Source organism: Hyaena hyaena, unplaced genomic scaffold (genome assembly GCF_003009895.1).
Source record: "Hyaena hyaena isolate Hyena2069 unplaced genomic scaffold, ASM300989v1 scaffold_37, whole genome shotgun sequence".
NCBI lineage: Eukaryota > Metazoa > Chordata > Mammalia > Carnivora > Hyaenidae > Hyaena > Hyaena hyaena.
This window is the reverse complement of record NW_024080669.1, coordinates 4996745-5014331: the sequence shown is the minus strand read 5'-3', so window position 1 is coordinate 5014331 and position 17587 is coordinate 4996745. Positions and strand designations below refer to the sequence as shown.

The 17587-nt window shown below is 41.2% G+C and overlaps 1 protein-coding gene across 5 annotated transcripts in view; it reads right to left on the bottom strand.

Moving 5' to 3' along the window:
• Positions 1–17587, bottom strand: part of CADM1 (cell adhesion molecule 1) — a 331788-nt gene that overhangs the window by 164376 nt on the left and 149825 nt on the right. The window lies entirely within an intron of this gene.

Below are 17587 nucleotides of genomic sequence, written 5' to 3'. Positions count from 1 at the left end.
CAATTTCATGGACTTCCTGGAAGGATCTTAAGAGATCTCCAGGGGCCCATGGACAACACTTTGAGAATAACACTTTAGAGTTTATAAAAGACTTATAATATTCTATTCAGTCCCCAGTCCTGGGGAAATATGCCAGTTAAGCATCCTGACTAGTCCTGTCTTCGAGAAAGCAACATCTAAGAATATGAAATTTACTCAAGATCACACAAGCCAGAAAATGGCACAAAGGAAATTCACGTTGGGGGTTTTGTTCAGTCTGTACTCTTTCTGCTATATTACACAGCACAGAAAATTGAAATGGATTTATGTCAGCATTTAAAAATAAAACTGAGTGGCAAATTTGGAGGAAAAGCAGGGATTCCTGGTGCAGAAAACCCTTTATTACTAAAACAATTGGGTAAGGTCCTATTTAATTTTCTCATTAACTCTTCAATTATACCTAGGTTTTTGGCTTCTGTTCATCTTAAAAATGTAAACTACAGTCATTGGGACCCAAAGGGACCAAAATATGAACTCAGCAGACACCAAAGTTATTTCCTTTCATGAAGTGTGTGTTCACAATTTACTAGAGACCTCCAAACCATAATAAAAGCATTACCATTTCATAGGAGTAAGGTTAAAATCAGTGTTGGAGTATTTTTCCAACTTTCTCTTAAGAAGTGGCACACTCACTCTCTGATATCAGCACAGAGCCTGCTGCAGATCCTCTGTCCCCGCTCTCTCTGCTGCTCCCCTGCTCGCTCTCTCTCTCTCTCTCAAAAATTAAAAAAAAAAAAATGAGGCTCTAAATAGTTAACATTTTACATGGCATCTTAATATGGGGAAAAAATTGCAAGTTCTTCTATCTGGTTGGAGCACTTACCCTTAAGTAAGCATTCAGTACATGCTTGAATTTCTTTTTTTTTTTTTAATTTTTATTTTTAATTTTATTTTTTTTAGTAATCTCGATACCCAACATGGGGCTTGAACTCACGACCCTGAGATCAAGAGTCGCACACTCCTCCGACTGGGGCTGCCAGGCACCTCGTGTTTGAATTTCTAAGTGATTTACATATATGATACATCTCACTTCATCCTCAAAATTTCAAAGGGGCCACCTTCACGTTATCACCATTTTACAGATGAGGCAGTTGAGGTTCGGAGAAGTAATTAACGTGTCCACTAAAGAACTAGTAAGTTTAAAACCAAGGCTGCCTAAGCTTGACTGAATCCAAGAGGAAGCTCTTAGTTCTTGCTCTTTTTCAGGGGCTTCCAGGGCCAGCGGCTTTGAAATGCACCTGCACCTATATTCTTGACCATGTCCTGCAATTAGCTTCCCAGTGAGATTTAGTTGATAGAATCAAGGCTTAATACATAAGTTAATTTGATGTGCTGTGGACATTAAGCCTCACAGGTAACAAGTTTCATTCCTTCCATATAAATGTTTATCTTTCTAGTTTACCAACTTGCTATTTACTTATTTCTCAACATCAACTCTCTTTTGAGGTCCTGTCTTTCACGTTTCTGCAAAGTCTTCCCTCATGACTGGAGACTGGTGTTCTGTCCCTTAGTCTCAGCTCCCTGGGCTCTTTACTATTGTTCTTTCTTAAAGCTGCTTAGCCTTTCCTATGCATTCGGCCCATCTCCCCCAACTACGTTGTAATATTTTTGCCTTCTTTGCATTCCCCACAACTTCTATCACAACACTCTATATAAATTAAATGCCCACAAATGTTGTTCATCACACTGTATGGAGTTGTGATAATGATTTATTAAAAATCTATTTCTTAAGGAACTTGTCACAGATAAACCTGTTATAAGAGGGTCATACTGGTGCTTCTGGTAATAAATCAGCTCAGAGGTAACCGGAAAAAACAATAATTCCCGTTACTGAACTGAGGTTGAATTTGGAAGTCCTGCTTCAAGAGACCGGCTGTCAATAACCGGAACACACAGCTGGTGGCATACCGGCTGGTCACGAGGGACTGTACTACCTCGGGGTATAAAACACAGGTTGGAAGAATGGTTCTTCTCAACTAGCAAATGACTGGGAGAAAGCTCACACTTGTGCAAATGCCGGAGGGAGGAGGAGGAGGAGAAGGGAGAAGCACACGAACACCGCCATCACTGCCGCCAACACACGTACAGTGTTACTATTACCCAGACGCTATTCTAAGCGCTTGATATAGATGTAGGTTAATTCATTCCACACTCACAAAAACCCTAAGAGGTAGGAGCCACTGTTAACTGCATTTTATAGATGAGAAAATTAAGTCCCAGAAAAATTTAAGCAATTGCCTAAGGTTACACAGCTAGTAAGTAGTAGAGCTAGGACGCGATAAATTCATTCAAACTGGTTAAATATTTGCCTAACACTCAATTACCTAGTGTTTACGTCTCAAATTTTAGAGAAATTACCATTTGGAGAAAGATTTAAAGGACTGCTAAGATCTAGGCACACACTCGTGCACTCTATTTAACTCTGAATGTATTGTCCTTTTAACAAATGTTCTAAATCCTTGAACCCAACATGCTTTCAACTATCATCATCACTTAAGCCCCGTGAAGGCTCCTGGTGACCAGTGTCAGCTGCTCATGAGCAGGAACCACACTGGGCAGGAACCGCGATCTCCGCCTGCTGCCATAATTGGTCACAGCATCCCAATTCTGATCTATGGCATGGTTCAACCCTCCTTAAATACCATGCAATTACATCTCACTCTGCTTCCTCTCCAAATATCCAGATTCCTCAATCTGTCTTAAAACTGACCGAGGGGGAAGGAGACTACATGTGATAGAGGCTTTATAAAATCCTGAACCTTCTATTTTAAGATGGTTTTCCCATCTTTCTGACCATCTAAGGAGGTTGTGATTAAAAGAGCAAACAGATCTAATCACAGCCTTTGTCGCACTGGCTTCACCAAGGCCGCGCTTTTCACTTCTTCCCTAATTTTACTTCGGAATTCAGTTTTCATTTTTAACACTGTCCAATTATTTGGTGATGTTTGGCCACACAAGCAGCTATCTAATGGCAGAATACAGGGACACAAAGGAAAGAACATTAGACCCAAAGTTAATTACCAGTTGAGCAACTTTCATTTGGCAAGTTTCTTAACCATCAACTAACAACGAATTTCCTTTCAATCTGCCGCGCAGAGTAAGCGCATCAAAGCCTTTACTGGAGAGCTCAGGCACTGAGCCCTCTTCCGTCTGCTACCTCTCCAATCTAACAAGAGACATAATATTTTAATGAAATTAAAAAGAAGTGCAGAAAAAAGTAGTGATTCCTCTAAGTATTTTACATTTTATCTGTATTTCCAAAAAGATCATCGGGGTGCCTGGGTGGCTCAGTCGGTTAAGCATCCGACTTCGGCTCAGGTCATGATCTCACGGTTCGTGGGTTCGAGCCCCACATTGGGCTCTGTGCTGACATCTCAGAGCCTAGAGCCTGTTTTGGATTCTGTGTCTCCCTCTCTCTCTCACCCTCTCCTGTTCAGGCTGCCTCTCTCTCTCTCTCTCTCTCTCTCTCTCTCAGAAATAAATTTTAAAAAACATTAAAAAAAAATTTTTTTTTAAATCACCAAGCTACCGAAGATCAAATTTAAAGATCAGCCTAACAGGTCTGTTCTATGATCCCAAACCAGGGCATCCAAATTGCAAAAATGGGATTCCAAGTTTTCCAGCTGCCATAGAAAAGTCATGTTCTAGTGTGCCTGCTGAATGCTGGTGGACTTCACACATGACTCCCCCTGGGTCCACTCAGATGGGGTCCTTCTCCCTCCTCAACAAATGAACAATGTCCTGAGCATAGGGACTACTTAAGATTCATATCCGACCTACCTTGAATGTTTATTAAGTAAAAATAAAGGCAATATAATGTATAGGTTTATGGTTGCATTTCTGCTTTTATGGCATTTGGGTCATGTCTGTGATTATCTTATTGTGTCTTTGGTCACAAATGTAAGTTCCACAGTTCCTGTGAGGAGATACAAAACCCTTTCTGACTATCCCTTTTATGATAGGTCTTTCTAGGAACTTGCTAACACCTAGAATTGGCTGTACTAAAAAGAGTTTTTAATGATGAGGCTAATGTAGTACTTGAAATGTAATAGGATTTTAGGATGGAGTTGTGGAAAGAAAAAAAAAAACAATCACAATACATATAGTATCTTGGGATCTACTGAAAATCAAATTTCCCATAGTCTGAGAGTCACAGAATAAATTTTTAGTCCATGCAAATAGAAGAAAACAGTAGTATGAAGTCTGTAAAATGTAATTTATTTCAAAAATAATTTTAATGTGAGTGCCCATGACTACTTAAGAACGGATAACATATCAGTACTTACAAAAATAATAATAATAATAATATCAGCTCAAATAGAAAAAGAAAAGTCCAGGGGCGCCTGGGTGGCTTAGTCGGTTAAGCGTCCGACTTTCACTTAGGTCATGATCTCGTGGTTTGTGGGTTCGAGCCCCGCATCGGGCTCTGTGCTGACTGCCAGCTTGGAGCCTGGAGCCTATTTCAGAGTCTGTATCTCCCTCTCTCTCTGACCCTCCCTGCTCACGCGCTCTCGCTCTCTCTCTCTCTCTCTCGCTCTCTCTCTCTCTCTCCCTCTCCCCCCTAGAAANCTCTCGCTCTCTCTCTCTCTCTCCCTCTCCCCCCTAGAAATAAATAAAAATATTAAAAAAAAAAAAAAAAAAGAAAAAGAAAAGTCCAAAGTTACGAGCTCTTAGACTGGTAGAGAGATCCGCATATTCCCAAGTACTTTCTAACCCTCCTCAGTCTGAATCATAATCATTTACTCACTCAACAAATATTTCTTGAGTATTTGTGGCTAGGCACTAGGTATGTTCTAGTGAGCAGGACAGGCTCATATTCTGATCAACTAAGAGGCCTCCTGCTGAGCTATAACAAAGCAAAAATAAATAAAAGTTAGTAAATGATCAGTAATGACAACCAACTAGCTTTAATTAATAAGATCTGAAAGCCTGAAATGGGGTATTTATTCCACCTGTGGAAGATTTAGAGTTAAGCAGAACATAAAATAAACCGCAAGATGACCTCTGTATAAAAAAGCTCTCCACTGAGGAATGTGAGAACTGGAAAATTCTTTGTTTTGCAATTTTCAGTTTGAGTAAGATAACAAAGTTTACAAAGGAACACTGTGCTTTTTTGCTCAGGAGAGAAAACATTAATCTAACTGTGGATGTGGAAATAACATGAAATTATAAATCTGTCACATGAACGCTTTAAGGGAACAAGCAACCTAGGCAGCTCCTGGCATTAGCTAGTGGTGAATTCTGTTCGGCTGTACTTACCAGTGTGAGGCAGAGAACTCTATGCAGGAGGCTCCTTTTTTCCCGTATTTTTTACTTATTTTGAACAGAAATTAAGTAGCAGAGCTCCTTTACCTTCTGAAGTTCAAGCCTGACACATGCTGAGATGACTGTCAACTCTTATATATGTAACTTAAGGCTCACATCAATGCAAAATTACCAACACAAACTTAGTAAATGGGGTTGCACGTTATTACACAAACTGGATCAGAATACGATTTGCTTCTTGCTTGTCAACACAAATGCCTTAATATCCAATCCAATGTTCTCGACTGAAATTTTATGAATTCATAAAAAAAGGCATAGCCAATATATAAGATCCCCGGTTATACCCATCTACAGAGCAAAAATAAATTATGCCAGCCATTTGTCATAACTGTCACTGAAAACTAAGTAACAACTGAAAGGCTTTAACTTACCTTAGGAATTGGGACTACGTTAAAATGTCTATACTGGCAAAGCCTTAATATTAAACTATAATAAGAGATTAACATTTCTTCAGGGAAGTCAGATTACAGTAACTGTACAGAACCTAGAAACGGAGTTCCAACGTGATGCACTAAAGGGTGGCATGTGTATTCTGGCCTGAATCAGTCTAAAGCAATATATGATGCAGTATCCTGTTTCCAAGAGAATCTAGGAAATCCCAAAGCTGTCTGTTTCCTGAAGGAGACTAAAGGAAGATAAAGAGAATGCAGGTGAAGAAGAGTGAGTAGAGAGGAGGTAAGCTACTTACTAGTCTCTAAGTCTTCGAAGCCAATGGCTGGTACACGTGCTCAACCCCTAGGGCCCCAAAGACAGAAACAACCACATGGCAGGCCTTGCTAGGCTAAGAATAACCTTCCCTATCCCCGACTCCCAAAATAGAAGGCATCCTCAATATTAATTCTCCTCTTAATTCTCACACTAGATTATAAGGTCATTACAGATAGGGAATATCCATCCCTGTATAAATAACCTCGTAGGCCTGGGCTGGTAAATTGTACGGACAGTGAGCTCAATGAAAGCGTCATTTTTTTAAGTAAAGAAAACTTCTTTCATTAAAGACATTTCAGAAAGTTAAGAGGAGGAAGAGTAATTCCACTTCTAAGAATTTGCCCTAAGGGAACATTTGCCAGGACACACAAAGGCTTGTGTGAATGGATGTTTTTTATGGCATTATGCATAATTCTAATGAGTCTGATGCTAATGATAAAAACAATTATCATGTGTTGTGTCCCTATTTTAAGTCACACACTATGAAAGCACTTTGTCTTCCCTTACTTCTCAGAGCTGCCCTAGAAGGCAGATATCATTATCTATGCCCAGAGAAGGAAAGATCATTTCAAGGTCAAACATCTAGTAAAAGATGGGGCTAGAATATGAACCCAAAAGGTCTGGGTCCAAAGTCTATGCTCTTAGTAGATGGAACTTTCCAAGTACCAAAGCTTGTCCTAAACACTTCACCTTCCCAACCCCATGTAACCTGCACAGGAATCCTGTGAGGTACACACCATTATTATCCCCATTTTACAGATAAGGAAACTGGGGCAGAAGTTAAGAAACTGATAAAAAAAAAAAAAAAAAATCCCCTAAGGAGGAAATGGTAAACCTGGGATTTAAACCGAGGCAGTCAGGTTACCTTTGCCTGGTTTTTCCCCCCCTTTCTTAAAAGAGCAATCGACTAGAAATGACCTAAAAATTCAAGCCTGGTTTAAATACATTTATGAATATACGGATGAAGCTGCAAAATGTAAAGAGCAAAAAGCTGGCAACTGTATCTCCATTTCTCCAAATTATTTCATCAGATTATGCACATCAATTATCCTTTATTTTTATACATAAGGTTCACATCTGTATCCTATATATTCTAGAAAAGCTAGCACAGAATAACAAAGAAAGCACTTAGAATAAAAATCACAAGGTGTGCCTAGATGGCTCAGTCGGTTAAGCTTCCGACTGTGGCCCAGGTCATGATCTCACGGTTCACAGGTTTGAGCTCCGTGCCAGGCTCTGTACTGACAGCTCGGAGCCTGGAGCCTGCTTCGGATTCTGTGTCTCCCTCTCTCTCTCTCTGCCCCTCCCCCGCTTGCGCTGTCTCTCTCTCAAAAATAAATCAATGTTAAAAGAAGAGAGAGAGAGAGAGAGAGAGAGAGAGAAATCACTAGACCTGAGTCTCAGACCCACTCGTACCACCTCTGTGATGTTAGACAAAACCTTAATCTGGTTTAGGTTTGCCCTGAGTCCTTGTTTTTTCTTCTATAACATGAGTTCAGACTGAATTTCTTCTAGCATCCTTATTCTACAAAATATCTAGATAGCAAAGAAGACATCTTTTGCTCACATCAACCCTAAAACCTACCCGTTAATAAACAGTGTAGGGTCTGTCTAGTTGGGACTTTAAAACAAACAAAATTTCAGTAGAGTTTTGGTAAAATTTAAATGTTGTCCCGATAGAGCACCCTACATACTCACCTGCTTCCAAACGCTCATCATGCCAGATTCACTTCTTGGTCTCCTTCGCCCAAGATGGCTCAAGATGTAAACACACCCACACTCATGGGTCCCCTCGAGCTGATCTCTACTAACGCCCCCCCAGTCTTCCCCTCAGACTTCTCCCAACCCCCAACCAAACTGTGAGGGCAAAACCAACTATCACATGTACATAAATCCTCTCGGGTCCAGTCTCTAGCACTGATCTCAATCCCAAACTTCAATCCCATGGCTCTGTTTACTGGGCATTTCTCCTTCACTCCATACGTTTCTGAGTCAATTCAGCCAGGCTTACCTATCAGTCATCACATACTCATCCAACACGCTGATTCTCTGAGTTCGGTTTATCACCAATTCCTAATACATCTCCAGTTGCGTTGTAGATTCTGACCACAGGGGCCACATACTCACAGAAGAGGTGCCACTGTCCTCTATCCTTTCATGCATGACAGACATCACTAAGTGACCACAGGACGCCTCCCGCTGAACCCAGACACAACTTGACAGTCCTGCTCACCCCAGCCCCCCAGCTCCACCCCCACCCCCGCCAATGTCCAGAGTTGGGGGTGAAAGAGGAAACCCAACCCCCAGCCGCAGTGTCACGGGTCGTCGCTTTGTCAACCATGTGAACAAGTCACATTAACCATGACTTCTCCAGCTGCTCTGACACAAACCATTTCTCACACGGACGAAAGGAAGAACCCTGTAGCTGGACACTGGTACAGATCTCTCTAGTCCACCCTTGGCATGGGAGCTCTCCAGCTCAGTCACCCTCAAGGGTTCCCACTACCCGTCTGCAGGTTAAAAAAAAAAAATGTATGCCCCTTTGTCAGGGGTATAAGAGCCTCTACAACTTGGCCAGAATCTTCCTGTCCAGTCCTCTCACAATCCTTCAACACATCTTTTCAGGAATTTCTCAGTCTCACATTCTTTCACCTAACAAAATCTTAGACAAAATTCCAATAAATTGAAGTGACACGAACAGCACCATCTGGGCTGAAACCGGCTCAGGTGGGTCAGCTGCGGTATCCTCTCCTCTGCGGCCCCTGGCTCCTTGGGGGGGGGGGGGTGCTGAGGTGCTCCTGTAGAAGTATGGGGAAGGACTGACTGCCACCATGCAGACCACAGAATAGAGGAACTGAAATCCAACCACTAACCAGCACTGGGGTTAAGCTTTTCTGAGACTACAAAACCAGCCAGGGGAAGAACTAATCAAAAGAGCCCAAACACTTAAAAACGAGAGTCCAGGACACGCAGACTTTCCCCCTCCTCATACATAAATTTAACATGATTTTCCTCTGCTCTGAAAATGTCAGTGCTCAGCAAGGGACAGGACAAGGTTAAGAGAATCTGACAGAAAGGACTGGATGGAGTTGAAAGCTGAAGTCCTGTGAGTTTATCTACACAAGCAACACGAGTTTGCCAGGCATATTCCCAACTCAGCCCATTGCCCTCCAGCTGCATAATAGCAATAAATTTTTTTAAACACCCTCATTCTGTCCCACCACATCTCATAGCGTGGAAGGCCCAGCTGGACGGTGTAGGATTTTGTCAAGCTGCCTTTAATCTTTTAGCTCTACCTTCCTTTGCTAACAACTGAGCCGGCAAGTACTTAATTTGCTGATGTTTACATCTTGCATGTTTTATCGTGCGTTTCCAGGAAGCACTTTTGTTGACGGACACCAGGGGCTGGGTGCCATTTTGTTGGAGCCTAACCATGGCGCCCTCTACCCAACCAGGAACCCTCCTGCTTCCCCTCCCAGATGTTCAAGTATTTCTTTACTTGATTATTTTGTATTTCAGTTTGATGGGGTTTTTTATAATTATAAGTTAAAAAGGGAAACATACACGCAGCTAATGGTGTCTCTGAAAACACAAGCTGAAATCATCTTCACTAGGTTTTCTGGATGTCCTTTCTCGTACCACGTATGCCTCACCATTCAGTTAGATCATCTGTTGATCGTCACCATTGAAACCAGACAACCTCTGATGGACTCTTCTGTTCATGTGCATCCTATTGTTTTGTTTGTTTGTTTTTAAGGTTGCACTTGCCAGAGATCCTCAGTTTGCAAGCTGTACAGGGCATGTCAGATGTACTCCTTATCAAATATCCGTGTGTGGTTAGCGGCATCCTGACAGCCTTTTCATCCCACATTGACATACCTTGCCACCTGCTCCATGGCTTGACTCGTATTCTAACGTTATGGTCTCAGGGGCTGTGAGTGAATGTCAACATGAGAATAAGCCAAACAAAATCAGATTAACCTAAAGGGGTAAAATTTTATAACACATTACAAAACCAATCCTAGATAATTTTAGGAACCTATTGTTGAGAGACATTTCATAAAGCTGCTCTCCTGTTAAGGTGACTAAGAGAGAAGAGAGGTGGCCAGCATTCTTTTTGGAACTCAGCTTTTCCCTGGCTTCTTTGGGATACATAGATGTCAGGGAGAGTCTGGACTGGGCCAAACAGACATGGACCACCCCCAGAATACACGGGGTGGTGTGAGAGCTTGCTCCCTATTTCAGTCATTAGCTTTTTTGTTTTGTTTGTTGTTAAACTGTGCCAGTTTAGAACAGGGACCATTACTAGCCCCCAACTGCTAAGAAACTACCTGAATTAATTCCTTCTACCCAATCAGACTAAGTATAGCTCCACTAAAGAATAATACCACACGTTGTCAAGAAAGAAGTATCTACTGATTTATTTAAAAAGTCAAAGGGGCGCCCGGGTGGCTTAGTTGGTTAAGCGTCCAACTTCGGCTCAGGTCATGATCTCACAGTTCGTGGGTTCGAGCCCCGCGTCGGGCTCTGTGCTGACAGCTAGCTCAGAGCCTAGAGCCAGCTTCAGATTCTGTGTCTCCCTCTCTCTCTGACCCTCCCCTGCTCGCTCCCTCTCTCTCTCTCTCTCTCTCAGAAATAAATGAAAACATTTTAAAAAAGTCAAAATGGGATGCTTGGGTGGCTCAGTTGGTTAGATGTCTGACTTTGGCTCAGGTCACGATCTCATGGCTTGTGAGTTCAAGCCCAGTGTCGGGCTCTGTGCTGACAGCTCAGAGCCTGGAGCTGCTTCAGATTCTGTGTCTCCCTCTTTCTCTGCCCCTCCCCTGCTCATATTCTTGTCTTTCTCTCTCTCTCAAAATAAACATTAAAAACAATTTTTTAAGTCAAAGACAGAATGAAATGGAGGGTACTGAAACAAAATAAACATACAAACATACCTTTTCAATGCAACACCAGTGAGTGAGGGCAAGGGTACAGCTGAATAAAACGATCCCCTTGCCAATACAACTGCCCAGGAGAGGCTGCTATTAGTGATCTAAACTTCTTCTGCATTGTCAAGTCTAAGGTCAAGGATCAGCCTCAGTGATAGACTTCCTATGCAAAGGTTGTCCAGCTAACTCATCATGTGGCAGGTTCCTAGTCCCACACTGCCCTTCGTGCTCATCTCATTCCACTCCCTCCCCGTTATGCTCACCCATTCAACAACTTCACGAGACCGACCCAAAGTGGAGAGCAGGTGTGCACAATGTTGTTTGTCGTCTCCCCACTTGGGAGCTATTAGTGCCTCCCGTCACTCAGCGTGGCAGGTCCGTTTTAATATCAGCATCGCACACACACCCTGCATCCTGGAGCAAGGAGACCACTTCAGACCTTTTGGCGAACTATTACTTAGATAATAGAACATTTATTTCATGTCATTATAAAATTAAACTTTACCGCTGGGTCTCTAAAAGGCTAATAGTTCAACTCCCCTTTTTGACGTGCAAGATGATAAGATCCTCCCCACATGAAAATACAAAAGGGCGATTCTCCTAGGCTGCTGAGTACAGCAGAGTATTTTTTTCAACGATATAAAAACACGTACAATAAAATATTTAAAACCACACCATGTTCCTCATGTAAAGAAAATAGAATGCCCTTACTTCACCACCCTGCTACAACAGTTTCACATCTCTGTTATGTACGTGGATGTGAGAATCCTTCGTGCTGCCGATCATATATCACAGCTCAGCTCTCGCCACCCGGAGTGTCCATTACCCACAACTCTAACCTGTCTGAAGAGAAAGGAAAACATGTGACAACGTGGGGCATGAAAAAATAAGGTTAATATGATGCTCTGCTTCCTTTTACACAATCATATGCGTTTTTGAGGAGATCCTTCAGGAATGTGTTCAAGGAGAACAGAGCATTCGTTTTTGGAAGTTAATTACATATTATTAAGTTGCAAGTATCATGGGAAATCAGTTCCAGCACTTAGGGTATGCTTGAGGAGAGAAAAAACAAACCACACCAAGATTTATTCGTTGAGGGTAAGGCAGGTCATTCTAAAGTCACACATATCTGTCACATAGAGGTGCACTACCAGAATAAAGTTGGTGAGAGCAAAAGATTACTATTAAAAGTTTTCTAAGTTTGCTAATAAAGATGGTAAATTACTGGGCTGAAATCTTGTCATTTGTTAATCAAATTTAATAGTAATTTCTTCCTGCAGACACATGCAGAAGACAAATTATCAATTTCTGTAAATCATAATTAGTTCAGAGGCAGACTCCAATTCTCCTAAAGATTAGCTCAGTGTAGTTTAAATTAAAGGCACTCAGTTACCATACAAATTGTAGCAGACCTTAGCCTTCACGGAGGTGCTTGAAATCTCAGGTTATGACCACTTGAAGGTTTGTGGTAATAATTCAAAATGCTTCTACTTCGTTATATTCGCCGATGCCAGTTTCCACCGGGTGCGCCAGCTAGAGAATGTGGAGAGGCACACTAAACGCAGTTCTCGCCTCTTGTTTTTTTCCCCCCACGTAGATGGCTTTGCTGCCACCGAGACTCAGCGCCCCTTCCAATCTTTAATTTTCTTTAAGAGTGGATAAGTGCCGTGAGCAAAACCGCTCGCCACGGCTCTTGAGGTGCTTATTTAAAAAGAAATAAAGCATGATTAATTTCAAGTGCTTTACAATTAAAAATATATGACAGGAGGGTCATCTGGGCAATTTAACTACACCAGGAAGGGTCACAGGCCTCTGAAGTTTGAGAAACCCTGGGCTAGACTCAATGCATGTATTTATTGTCACTGGTAGCATATTAGATTATTAAAAGGGACATGCTAATGTGACATTTTACTATTACAAAGGAAACTCAGTACTAAAATTAGAGCATAAATCAGGCAGATATGCTTCCAGACATGCAATCAACTCTGTCTTCCACTCATCTTCCTTTACGCATCAAGAGGTTATATTAAATTCCATTTTGTATTTATTTGTTAACTATATGTGTCGCTCCTTCCTAAGTTCAACGTGAGCAACAGAAATCTAGCTGCATCCTAGTAACACAGATTAAGCTTAATGCAGATAAAGCAAGGCGATTAGGGTGTCAGAAAAATATACTTTAAAAATCAAGACTAAAATATAAACCTATTAGTTTTGAATATTTATCCAGATTGCATTTCATATGCAAGACTCTCTTCCATAGAGCTCCATTTCTTTATTGCGGGAAAAGTACCTATACCCATAAAACAGTAAGATTTGTCTTTGAAAAAGAACATGACGACCCAACCAATTCTGTTCCCAAAACAATGGCTAGTTTGGGGGTGTAAACGGCAGACAACAAAAAGTAAATCACTGTCATGAAATAATAATTAGCCCTGTAAAAATAACCTCCACTGCCTCCGCTGACTAATGCACAACTCCCATTCGAGCCCATATTTCAAGTCTGAAAGTCACCAAATGAAATTAGCACTTTCATTCCAAAGGCAGATTCTGTTGGTATTTTTTGCCTGGAAGGAAAGGGGAACCATTTCCTACCGTCTCACTAATCCAAAATAGCAAAAACTTGTCATCTCTGTTGCTTAAAGGGAAAGCTGTTTGAGGGCTTGGCAGAGGAGATCACAGATCAATTCTACGGCCTTCTCTCCCCACTGCTTCCCCTCACCCCGCTGTTCTAGATTCCCCCCCAACAGCAAAAGAATGAATGATGCGTATTTCATCCAGAGCGTATTTGTCTGTGGAACCGTGAGACTAGGCAGTTTGGGGGACTGAGATTCCTCAATAATAAGGCCAAGGTCATGCACCTGACCCCCACATGGACCAATTAGTTTTAATCTGTTTCACTGCCTCACCAGCTCTAAGGCTAGGGATCCCACCCCAAATGTATGCTATTGGTCAGAGGATGAGAGAGGAAGTGCCTGAAAATGGTTTGGTGGACACCCAGCATGGAAGGAAGGGAAGGGAAGGGAAAGGGAAGGAGGGAGAGAGGTAGCCAGGCTGAAAAGGGCCCTGTAAAACTCTTAGAAGCATGTTGTCTTAATGTCAGAGAGCCTGAGAGAGCCTGTGACCACTCTTTTTTTTTTATGGAAAAGGACAACATATTCGGGTCTTATTTATGTATTTATTTATTTATTTATTTTTGGGGAGGGTCACATATATTTAAACATCAAACAGGAATACACAGCGATTAAGAAAATGGCTAGCTAGCTAATTTATTCTGAGTCTGTCCTACACTAACTTTCAAAAAATTAACTAAATCTATATAAAATTAAACAATGCTTATGAATTAAACACTATAGTCATGCCTTAAAAGAACTCAGCAGATTACCAATTAGCATTTTCTTTGTTTTGAATTCATTGAATTTATATCATCCTTCAACACTGTTAAGCTAAAGCAAACAAAAACAAGAAAATCACATTATTCTTTCTAAGCCATATAAAAGTGATCTGGAAAGTCACGTTTAAAATCGCTATCATGGATTAGCTTAAGGCAATTATTTTACTTGCCGAATTCTTTTACGAGAAGTTAAAAAAAAAAAAAAAATCAAGCTTCTTGCCTAACAAGAAAAATGAAATCCCATTAGTTGTGTCTCCAGTGGATATTAACATTCCTTTTGTTTAGAAAGGTTAATATCCCCCAAATAAAGGAGCATACAGTGCCTGTTAAAATAATTACACCATGACATTTTAGAAAGGTTGGCTGATAGACGTGGTTGGAAGCAAAGAAACAAACAAAAGTAAAGCGAGTACTGTTTAAATTATCCATGACTTCAACAAGAAAGGGAAAGCAATGGAAATCCCACCATGTTGGCAATTTCCTGCCGGCTCGTCTGGTATCTGGTATTTGGCTTTTCTCCCTCTTCTTCAATATCTTTCCGTCATAGAAACTTAGGAACTGGTGTACCTTCATGCTCTAAATCAGAGGCTCTATTATCTGAGAAGGAAACTACAAATCTAACAACAGAAGTATTTCACAACAGATTGGTGGTTGATAGTGTGAGGTGCCAACATCAAACCCAAGTATTTCATAGCCAACTGGGAGGCCCACAGTGGGACTCAGACAGTATTTGGTGTCATTAACGAATGGCCTTTCTATCCTGGACATGCGGCTCTAAAGCCTCAGTATCTGTAAGGTGGAAACCAGTGAACAATTAACGGTTTTGAATTCACTCATGTAAGACCTAAAACAATTCCAGCTTCTCACAAACAAAATATGGCACTCCGATCCTGATGCTTGAGGCAGAAAGAAGCAATTCTCCACCTACGACAAACAAATTATTAATCTCTCAAAAGTTCGGATATAGCAATTTTTTTTAGAATCAGAGACAGGCACAATAGTAATATAAAACCTAATCGTCTCCTCTCTCTCTCTGATTCTCTAGGGCATGGACGCTCCTGTACAGCTCCGGGCAAGGGTGTCCTATTCTTCACAGACCTCAGGGAAACAGGGAAACAGGAGGAAAGATCACAGCTTCCCTGCCACCACTTAAACCATACAAAGCATCCTCAGTTCATGATAGCTCAGCCTCTGGACGGCGGGTCAGGGAATCTAATTGAACAGGTACTTTAAGAGGCTTTATTAATATTCCCCAAAGTCCTAGAATGCTTTACATCAATAATTCCCCCGAACCCCAGTAACAAATTGTACATATGCAGCGATGAAAAAGCCACTGCCTTAAGAGGCTAAGAAAGAATCTAATGAAAATAAACACATGTCCCCCAAGTTACCATAACAAAATTTCCAAAATAATAGAAATCTGCTAAAGAGAATCCAGTGCAACATCCCAGCTGACAGTCTCCCGGCAAGCTTGTGACGGAAAGCCTGTCCCAGCTCTATACAAAGAGTAGCCATCCCTAAAGTATCGGGCTCCCCAGCACTGACCGAGCCTCCCCGGTCCCCATCTCTTGTAAATAAAGCGCGTTGCACTTCAGAAGCACCCCCCACATGTGGTTAAATGAATGAATGCTTTATCTGAACCGTATCCAAAATTGGAACCACTGGCCACATACAGCTATTGCGCAACTGAAATGTGACTGCAATTGCAAAACTGAAGTTTTAATTTTACTAATTAGGTTTAAATGTAAACAGCCACATTCTGCTATTTATACTTAAGTTCAATTCTATAACAGACCGTTTGTTCAGCTAAAGGGACGCCAGATCTGTTATGTACCGTCTTTGTGAAATCAACTCTCAGTAATTTTGTCAGTTCACAAGTCAAAGGTCGGTACCTAGTGATGAAAGTATTCTGATACACACTGAGGGTTTTGTAACTTGTAAACTTCATCTTGTCCATATTTCCCTGTGGGTATATGTATGTGGGGGGTGGTGAGGAAGGATGGGGGCAACAAGAGGTATTCTCATATTCTCCTTCAAAGTCACAGTTCTTGAATAATCTTCAGGGAAGCTTTCCCGTAATTCCCTCAACAAGTATTAGCGGATATCTACTGTAGTGACGATGAACAGATACTACAGAAACACATTCATTCACTACATACGATCCTTTTATAGGTGGGTGTACCCAATAAATGTTGGATGGATGGATGGATGAATGGATGGACAGACCAACAGACAAATGCTGAGGTCTTATTCTCTGGAAATTTAGAATCCAGAAAAGACCTAATAAAACCTTATCATCTCCCCTCACAAATCTGCTTCCGGTTTCCTTTATCAGTAGCATCCACTCAAACAAACTGAACACTTCAAGTCCTCTTTGAACCACGTTGCTTTTTCCTCCTCTCTGTTCCTCAGACCCTTCTGTATACACTCTTCTCTGTACACTTATGACCTGCTCCAATTTGGGCCCATTTCCTTTGGATCTCCTAACAGCCTCCATGCCGATCTCTCTTCTTCCAGTGTTGCCTCGTTTAAATCCACCTTCCACAAAACTCCCAGGGTGACCTTCTTAAAATGCAAGTCTCAACTGGGCACCCTTCTGGTTAAAATCCTATAGTGGGTTCTTACTCTCACTAGATAAAACGCAAGCTCCTCACTAGTTTACACCACCATGGCCTCAATATCTTGGCCAGTGACAATCTTAATGTGTTTTGTGTTTTTTTTGAAACAACAAACTCCTATAGTGTGCTGTTTATGTTTCCAGACTTTAATTTTTTCAAGACTTATACTGTGCTTTTTTTTTTTGAAATAAACTCCCATAGTGTGCCATTTATGTTTTCAGACTTTAATTTTTTCAAGACTTATACTGTGTATCTCCAGCACTGAGCATAGTACTTCATAGGCAATAGGCACTGAATAGATGCTTACTGAACAAACAAAACTATAAGAAAAAAAGAGAATTAAACACAGAAGTTTATAAGTCATGTTTACCGTAATACAAATGGATTATGTATCAATGATAAAAATAAATATACACAACTTAATTCCTTCAGGCTGATAGGGAAAGAGTGAATTTGGAAGATATTCTGAGGGGCATGTGAGCGACCGTAAATTTTAAGAGAATATCGCAAACATTATCAATTATCAGCTCAGGTGGCAGAGGAGAAGTAGGGAGAATGGAACTTTTACCCCATTT